The sequence below is a fragment of the Amblyomma maculatum genome, chromosome 4 (genome assembly GCF_055883805.1).
Source record: "Amblyomma maculatum isolate TAMU_Amacu chromosome 4, ASM5588380v1, whole genome shotgun sequence".
In the NCBI taxonomy this organism is placed as follows: domain Eukaryota; kingdom Metazoa; phylum Arthropoda; class Arachnida; order Ixodida; family Ixodidae; genus Amblyomma; species Amblyomma maculatum.
The window spans coordinates 181,592,719-181,602,309 of NC_139347.1; the positions used below are offsets into that span (position 1 = coordinate 181,592,719).

General features: G+C 44.8%; 1 long non-coding RNA gene across 1 annotated transcript; it reads left to right on the forward strand.

Moving 5' to 3' along the window:
* Window positions 1-1,150: 1,150 nt before the first annotated feature.
* On the forward strand, window positions 1,151-4,267 carry LOC146193775 (uncharacterized). Its single transcript, XR_014706480.1, has 5 exons — window positions 1,151-1,429; window positions 1,510-1,589; window positions 2,616-2,802; window positions 3,435-3,545; window positions 4,250-4,267. It is a non-coding gene; the product is annotated as an uncharacterized LOC146193775 (long non-coding RNA).
* Window positions 4,268-9,591: the final 5,324 nt, after the last annotated feature.

The window sequence follows — 9,591 nt, forward strand, 5'->3', positions numbered from 1 at the left end:
GCAATACCATCGGCAGAATTTACAAGCTCCTGATAGTAAATACGTGCTGCCTAAAAAGTGAAACTGGCCTCATAATCGTGTGACGGAGGCCGCTGCTAAACACGAGAAAAAACGTGACAGTGCAGCATGTAGTTACCTGTGCTGCTTCGCGTACATAAGGACGCTGCATCGAATTTGGTCTTTACAATTGCATTATGCCCCTGCTCTTCAGCGGCTGTGTGTATGTGGATATTACTCGAACAAAAATGAACCCTCGTCTGGAAAAAGGCAGAATTCCCTGAAATGCACGCGCAGCAAAATTGACAGTAGTCAGAAAAATCACGTGATTAAATAAAGGTATCGAGCGAGTCAAGCGAAATTACCGCAGGAATTTGTGCTTTATGAAAGGATGGCTGAGCATGCACGGCTCAATGATTTAAGGCAACACAGGTGTATGTTACCGACAAACATCAATTTTTACTTTCTCATTTTGCTTGCCTAACTATTTCCAACTGCCTAAAATATGTTGACTTGTTTACTTGGCGATGCATCATGATTGCAATAGTAAAAAGAAGCACAATTAAGACCTTCCAAATAGAGCTCATTCACGATGTGATATTTAAAGACCCCGATAAAAGTGAATTGCGTATTCAGAAGCGAAGCTTGGCCTTTTTCACAATTCTTTCGTGCTCCTTACGACAATTAAAGTAAAACAATTTTAACTCCATTCACTCCGGAAGGAAATATTCTCGAATGTGTCACAGTTCACCAGCGCTAGCGAAGTGTGTATGGGCCGCCAGTAGAGCCGCCGCCGCCGCTCTCGAATCCGACCATGAGAGAGCCTGTTGTGCCCGTGCCCGGCTCCCATTGTCACAAGCCCGGAGGAGGCTTCCCTGTCTTCTTCTGTTGCTGGGAATGCAAGGCGGCCATTTCCCCTCCACCCTTCATAGCTCTCTCTCCCTCTCCACGAAAAACCAGTTGGCCAAGATGGATGCCGCGTTGGCGGCAGCGGGACGCGAGCGACCATCTGCATTCTCTTCTTTCTCCTCCCCTCTTCCTTCTCCCACTATCCGCACGCTTACAGTGTCGGTGTCGTTTCCGCCGGCAGTCCACAGACCCCCCCCCCCCCCCTCCCTCCCTTTTTTGTTTCTTTCTCCGCTTCCTCCTCGTCCACTCAAGTTAGCAAGATGCCGCGTCCCGCGGATCACGTCAGTGCTGCCCGTGCAGTCGTCTTTCTCCTTCGGTGACTTTATGCTGATCTGCGACGTTTCTGTTCGTACTCATTTAACACGAGAACGAGCACAAGTGCTATATCATCTGAGAAGACACTGTGCGAAAGTCCTCACCGCGGGACATTGGAAACTTCGACAGAACGATGTTGAAGATTTTGGGAAGGCGAAGAAAATCCGCGCGGCGCCCACCACATTGCACATATATTTTGATTTTACAGGTAAGCGTCTCTTTGCTACGATGTGTTTTGAATTGTATTCTGAAGCGTGAAATGAATCGTAACGCTGCACTTAACCGCAGACGAAGAAATGGAGGGATGGAGCAGAGAGCTTAGCAGGCTGAACCGGAAACGCCATGACGAGCGTGATGCGCGGAAGAAGGTACGTAATGTGATGTTTGTCTTTCTTTTCTACTTTTAGTAGCTACGATGACGGATGAAGTTTCTAAACCCTCACTCTTACCCTAAGCAACCACCTTGATCTTGAGCACTGCCTCTAGCCTCCTAGCATGAAAAGCACAAAGGCGCCAGACTACAGTTCGCGAGCAGTAGCCAAGTACGGGCGTTATTAGTCTTGCCTGGAGAACTCGAGCTGTGCTGTGTGTCGCAAAATATTGTCGCCAACCTTTCAGATCTTCAATGATAACGCCTTGTAGAGCACGGATCGATTCTGTATTTTTGTTCATGCTAATGGCGAAACGCGCTTCTTTGACTGAGCTACATGTACGCGAAAACTCACGCGAACGCGACGACGACACACATCGCGCGAAGCCTTCGCGCGAACAGAAATGCATGTGTCGATTGGCTCGTCACTCCGACCTGCCAAAATAGAAAATTTTGCTCCTTCCTCGCAATCGCATGCACAATCAGCTAACAGCATGAACGCAAAGCATACGTTACTGCCGTTCTATTCGCACGCGCTCTCTCTCTCCCTCATTTTTTTTTTTTTTTTGCAGTGTTGCATCGTGATTGTGCATTTCCGCGTAAATTTCTCGCTTTGTACGAATAATGGTGAATGGGCAAGGATTCTACGAATGTATAATCGCAACAAAAAAAAAAATAAATAAAAGGTCAAGTTAGTATACTCTTATAGCGCAAGTGTAAATTCATTTTATGGCATGCTATCGCAAAACACTTCAATTCTTGCAATTGTGACTTACATATGCAAATAGTTTGCGGTGTACTATACCAGTAACACAGAGCGTCGTCGCCGTTTCGCGTTTCCGTTGATTCACGATTAAAGTATATTATAAATAACCTGCACTTGGTTGCTTCAAACTTTATCCAGTCAAGTGCTTTTGTCTCTTCAACAACTATAACAAAATGTGTGCTTCTTTTGAATGATGCATAGTCTTATTTATTTAAAGAATCAGCCACATCAATTACATTTACCTTCGTGTTTTTACAGGTCCACCTTGGCCATGGAAATTGTATGAACCAATTAAGTCTCCGATCGGATTCCGACTTCTTCAAGCTGATGTCCGTTTACCTCGGGGGGACTGAAGTACAAGGAGCGTGACAGGAAGCCTTCGTAGCAGAGCCATCTCAAGAGTGTTCCCTCCACCTTACCCTTTTGGAGTGGCATCAGTTGTCAGGTAAACGAAAACATCTTTCCATGAACTGCAGAAGAGATTTCATTTGGTTTTGTGGTGGCTGTATACAATATAATTGGAATTGTATTGTTTTTGGTATTTCAGAAACTGAAGCTGGTGTTGGTTTAACTGTGGCTATCAACAAGCTACAAACCATGCTGCTTAAGGAGCATGGCTGCTGTTTGAAATACAGTGCAGGGGAAGGCTGATGAGATCACACAAAACGGTTTTATCATTATCAATGGATGACTGGCTCAATGTGCGTGTTGGTTGTTAGGCACCAACAATTATGCTAGCATTTTTGAGTCACTTTCATAGCTGAACTGGGCCAGCACGAAAAAAAAAGCCATATTTGCTGCAAAATTTAACAACACTAAACAACATGTGTTGCTCGTTTGGAAATGTATACAGCAGTTGCTTGATCATGGTCAGAGCAGTAGTTGTATTTCAGCATGCTAACCCTAGCAATGTTCTATTTTATGCTAAACAGTATTTCAGTAGTAAATCAATGCTTCCAGCTGAGCAATAATTTTCTGGAAAATATGTGAAGTTTTCATCCGAATTGTGATTTTGTCGTTTTTGCAAAATCAAATGAATGATTGAATAGAAAATAATCAATGATTTTATTTGTGCAGACACCTGGCTATTGCTGAAGGAGGTGAGCTGCAGTGAAGAAGATGTGGTCAAGCGCTACAAGATGATGCCGCACTACCTGGCACAGAAATGTCTGCGCCTTTTTCTCTAGGGTAAGATTTATAGTGTATTCCTTCCGGTGGGTGACAGAGTAATGTATGCACAGGATTTTTTTTTTTTTTTTCAGCGGAGTTATGCTTGCTTTCAAGGTGTAGCTAATCAGCGGGTGTCACAGGTTGCTCAGTTCTCTAACATAAAAGCTTATAGGCTTATAGTAGGTAATAAAAGCTATTGCAATTTCATGAGATTTTTCTAGCAGAGAAAGATTTGCATGGGCCGCAGTTATAAGGGCATTACATACTGGCTGTCCTGAGGATATCTGTGTGCAGTAATCGTTAGACTAAACACGTATAATCTTTCAGTCATTTTCAATGAGCGTTGTTAAACTCTTTAAACATTTATTTATTGCTCGATATGAAGGCTTACTACTTTGGCATTCTACCACTTACGTTAGAGTTGTGGGCTTTATGTAGGAGAGACGGGCTATGATTTGATAAAATGGTAATACAAAAATGGCCTTGTGCTGTCCATTTCCGGTCCACATAATGAGCACAATGAGGTTTAAAATATTCTTGTGCCTGTCACTACAACATTCTCCATTGCCAATGTCTATGGAAAACCACAAAATAATTCTTTAATTTTTCAGTTACCTTCAAAATAACCAGCATCAATTTTTCTTCACCGAAACCACTTTTTTTGTTTAAAAATGCATTTTAAATGGGTGTTTAATTGAAATCTGCATCTTTTTGTCATTCAGGTGTTCCCGTTCAAGCGCCTTTTGGAAATACAGCTTTATGGATTACAAATAAAGGCGGCTTCTCACAGGTGTTGTTTCGCATGTCTTCGGCATGCTTGCACACTTTTTTTGTGCACAGCTGCTAGGTCTATGCCTGCAAAATAGCCTAGTTAATGACTATGATCCCATGAGACTAATTTTTCCCAATTGGCTGTGGTTGCATTTTGCACGTGTGAATATTCTCACAATAGGAGAGAAGAAAGTCACAACAGTATGTGATGAACATGCGCCCTCGGACTACAGAACATCAAAGTACGGAATGTCAGATTGCGGGACATCAGAATGCATGCCATCACAGTATAGAACAACAGACTACAAAACGTCAAAATACAGAACTACAGACAATGAACGTCACAATATAGAACTACAAACAATGAACGTCACAATATAGAACTACAGACAGTGAACGTCACAATACAGAACTACAGACAATGAACGTCACAATACAAAACTACAAACAACGAACGTCAGACAACAGGTCAAAAATACGACAAGACTACAGACCATCAGAAATTTTCTGTTGTTTTTTTCGACTGGGCGTTTTTGGCCAGCATGAGCCATTAAAGGCTTTAGCCTTAATAATTAAATAAACTTGGCCTCCACCGGGAATCGAACCTCCATCCCTTGCACCTCCGCCCAGCGCTTTACCGACTGCGCCATGAACGGGATCGTGAAACGCTCTTCATAATTTCCCTTGTCTACGTGAGGATGATAGCGGGATTCCGCGAGTGGGCGGTGGTGGTGAAAACATTTATAATATGTACAGAGGTATATACAATAAGTGGGATGCCTAGACAGGCCCTCCATTGGCGTTTGCCGCAGCGCGGGCGCGCTGCGCTGAGACCTTTTGCGCCTGTTCAGCCGGACAGGGTCGCCTCCCAGTTCTCTCGGGTGGAGTTTGGGATAGGGGGCAAAGATGGGGTTTTCTGGCAGACCCACACCATGTGGTAGGTACTGCGTCTTTCCTTTCCTGTGAACGAAATTTAGAACCCCGGTCAACTTTGATGCCTTCAATGGAATGCTGGTTGTGTTCGACAAGGGGCGCGCGATGTGTCGTCACGACAGGTCAAGACGTCACCAGGCGATTAATGCATATACGAAGCTGACCTCGCCGGGCTTCCAATCTAGGCGTCCGTGCGGCGCCTTTGATTTGCCGCTTCCTCGAACACCACATCACGCAGCAAATGGAAGCAGACCTAGATGTCTACGATGCGTTAGTACAGCAGGCGTCAGCGCCGTTTGAAATTGATATACAGGAGAGAAAAGGCGTAGTATCTGCCACAATTCTCCGCGGACACATGTACCACGCCGTAAAGGAAGGGAGGAAGTTCGAAGTGAAAGAAGGGAGGGATATAGAGGTTCCGTAGTGAAGGACTACGATCCTCCGCGCTATAATGGTTTTCGGCTCCAAAGTGGTCCAAAGTGCACTCTAGAATTTTGGACGTATTGTGTTTTGTCATGTGCTTTTCTTTCTTGTCGCCAAAGGTTTGTCACGTGGTGTTCTTTCTTGCCCCCAACGAACACAACTACTTGCGACAATCCGTGCATAGGGAAGAGACCATAATTTCGAGGGTTTAGTCACGCTTACTGTTCAGTATGCTTAGGTAGCAGATTAGTTAATGAGATTTCCGTGCTTTTGTGGGTTAAGAACAGTTCAGCTACTTACAACGCAGTTTTAGGCATTAACATCCTCATGGAGGAGCACCCTCTTGGTGAGCACTTCGTGAGCATTTATTTCTAGACATTTTTCATCGTTACAGACGCAATTGCACATATTAATGCGAAAGCGTTTCTTGCATCAAGAATGGCGTCCGCAGGAATGTGCTAAATGAGACAGATCCATAGCCAATCGAACAATAGCCACATAATAAGCCATCATTGCCTAATTTGTGCAGAGTATATAAACATTGTAAAATTTAAAGCAGGAAAATAAAGATAACTAATACAATAAAATCCCCTTCATGGATCACTGCCTTGTCGTGGCGGAGGGGCTTGTGAAACTCGATGAAGTCGTGAGCTCTGCTGTGTAGGGCCACCCAAGATAGACAGGTCACGGTAGAGAGTTCTGACAAAATGTGATTCACTAGAGAAGGTAATGGCAACCCACTCCAGTATTTCCTGCCAAGAAAACCCTATGGCCAGTCACAATACCATTCATGATATGGCGCCGGAAGATGAGCCCCCCAGGTTGGAAGGCGTCCCACATGTTACTGGGGATGAACAAAGGGCGATTACTAGTAGCTCCAGGACGAATGAAGCGGCTGGGCTAAAGCCAAAAGGACGCTCAGTTGTGGATGTGCCGGGAAGCGACCGGAAAGTCCGATGTTGCAAGGAGATATATCACATAGCAACATGGAATGTAAGATCTATGACGCAAGGTAAACTGGATGTCGTCAAGCGAGAAATGGACAGATTGAACATTGATATCTTGGGTATCAGCGAGCTCAAGTGGACCGGAATGGGAGAATTTAACTCCGGCGACCATTATGTCTTTTTTTGTGGGCACGAATCCAAGAGAAGGAATGGGGTCGCTCTCATAGTAAACAGAAGAATGGGCAAAGCAGTGCTAGGGTACAACCCCAAAAACGACCGAATGATTTCACTTCGGATCCAAGGTCAGGCTTTCAACATAACAGTTATCCAAGTCTATGCACCGACCACTGCTGCTGAAGAAGCTGACGTTGAGAGATTTTATGCGGACCTACAATGCCTTTTAGACCGCACCCCATCATCAGACGTCGTTTTTCTCATAGGAGACTGGAATGCTAAGGTCGGGAGTGAAGAAATAGCCGGAATTATAGGCAAGTTCGGTCTTGGCGAGCCAAATGAAGCTGGGCAGAGGCTAGTAGAGTTTTGTCAAGAAAACAACCTGACCATAGCGAATACTCATTTTCAACAGCCCAAGAGGCGTCTGTACACATGGACTTCACCGGACGGTCTGTACAGGAATCAGATCGATTATATTCTTTACCGGCAGAGGTCGAGATGCGCTATACAAGCAGTGAAAACAAGGCCTGGGGCCGATTGTGGCACCGATCATCAGCTTCTTGTTGCCAAAATTAAGCTTCGATTAAGGAAAACGCAGAAAACTCGAAGGACTTTCAGGTATGATCTGGATCAAATTCCATTAGAATATGCTGTGGAAGTGAGGAATCGATTTCAAGAATTAGATCTGGAAGACAGAGAGCCCGAAGAGATGTGGACTGATGTTCGTCATATAATACAAGAAGTTGCTACTAAGGTAGTTCAAAGCAAAAGAAATGCAAGAAAGCAAACTGGTTATCTGAAGAGGCTTTGCAAATAGCTGAGGAAAGGAGGATGGCAAAAGTTATGGGGGAAAGAAAGATACAAGGTTCTCAATGCGGATTTTCACAAAATAGCAAGGAGAGTTAAGAATGCCTTCCTGAACATACAGTGCCAAGCAGTTGAGGACAACAGCCAATTAAGGAACACTGGAGCTCTGTATAAGACAATCAAAGATATCAAAGGAAGCTTCTGTGCTAAGCTGGGCGTGATAAAGGACAAACAAGGCAAGGACCTCACTGAAGCCTCAGAGATAAAGAAGAGGTGGCAGGAATACACAGAAGAACTGTACAAGAAGGACCCGAATGTGCAAACCCAACATAAGACGGTTGTGATTATTGATCTCGAGCCGGGCATCCTGAAGAGTGAAGTTGAATGGGCCTTAGCCAGCCTTGCTAAGAACAAAGCTAGCGGAATTGATGGCATTCCAGCTGAGTTGCTTCAAAACCTCAACCATGACGCTGTTAACATTCTGCATACATTATGTCAGAAGATTTGAACAACCCTGCAGTGGCCACAGGATTGGAGGAGGTCAGTTTACATCCCCGTTCCAAAGAAAGGCAGTGCCAAAGATTGTTCCAACTACCGCACGATCGCGCTTATTTCGCATGCTAGCAAGGTGATGTTGAAAATCCTCCAAGGTAGGCTGCAGCAGTATGTGGATCGGGAGCTTCCGGACGTGCAAGCTGGGTTTCGCAAGGGCAGAGGAACTAGAGACCAAATTGCTAACCTTCGCTGGATCATGGAAAAAGCAAGAGAGTTCCAGAAACCCATCTACTTCTGCTTTATTGATTATGCGAAAGCGTTTGACTGCGTAGATCACAGCAGATTGTGGCAAGCTCTTCAAGAGATGGGAGTTCCAATTCACCTCATCTGTCTCCTCAGGAACCTGTATGAAGGGCAAGAGGCCACAGTCAGAACTGGGCATGGTCTTACTGATTGGTTTCCGATCGAGAAAGGAGTGAGGCAAGGCTGCATAATGTCACCCTGCCTATTTAACCTATATGCAGAGTGCATCATGAGGAAGGCCGGTCTGGACGAGTCTTCAGCTGGAGTGAAGATTGCTGGAAAACGTATCAACAACCTTAGATATGCGGATGATACCACTTTAATGGCAGAAAGTGAAGTGGAACTCAAGAGACTTCTGATCCGCGTACAAGAAGAGAGTGAGAAGTTTGGGCTTAAACTGAACATTAAAAAGACAAAGATCATGGCGTCTTGCCCTATCAAGTCCTGGAGCATCAATGGACAAGAAGTGGAAGCTGTAACAGATTTTCTGTTCTTGGGCTCCAAGATTACCTCGGAAGGAGACTGCAGCCATGAAATTAGGAGACGCCTGCTTCTGGGAAAGATAGCAATGGTTAGCCTTGACCGCCTAGTAAAGAGCAGAGACATTAGTCTGCCAACCAAGATCCGTATAACTCGTGCTATGGTCTTTCCAGTTGTGATGTATGGATGCGAGAGTTGGACTGTGAAAAAGGCTGACCGCCGCAGAATTGACGCGTTTGAATTGTGGTGCTGGCGAAGACTCTTGAGAGTTCCTTGGACTGCCATAAGATCAAATCAGTCGATATTGTCGACCATAAACCCTGACTGCTCATTGGAGGGTCAAATTCTAAAGTTAAAGCTCTGCTACTTTGGTCATCTGATGAGAAGAGAGGAGTCGCTGGAGAAAGATTTGATGTTGGGAAAGGTTGAGAGTCGCCGGAGAAGGGGTAGGCAGCGAACGCGTTGGTTAGATGGCATCCTCGAGGCACTGCAGATGAAGTTATGTGATGTTAGGAAGATAGTGAGAGACCGGAAAGCGTGGCGTGACACGACTGAACGACTAAACTGAATACAATAAAATAATCAAGATATAATCAAATAATCTCTCCTGGCGCCCACATGTAACGAACATCGTCGCATCAGCTAACCAACCGATCATTGGGTTTTTTGAAAATCCATTTACGGCACGCCCCTCAAAGTATTAGGCTTCTCGCCTACCAATCGCTCATCCA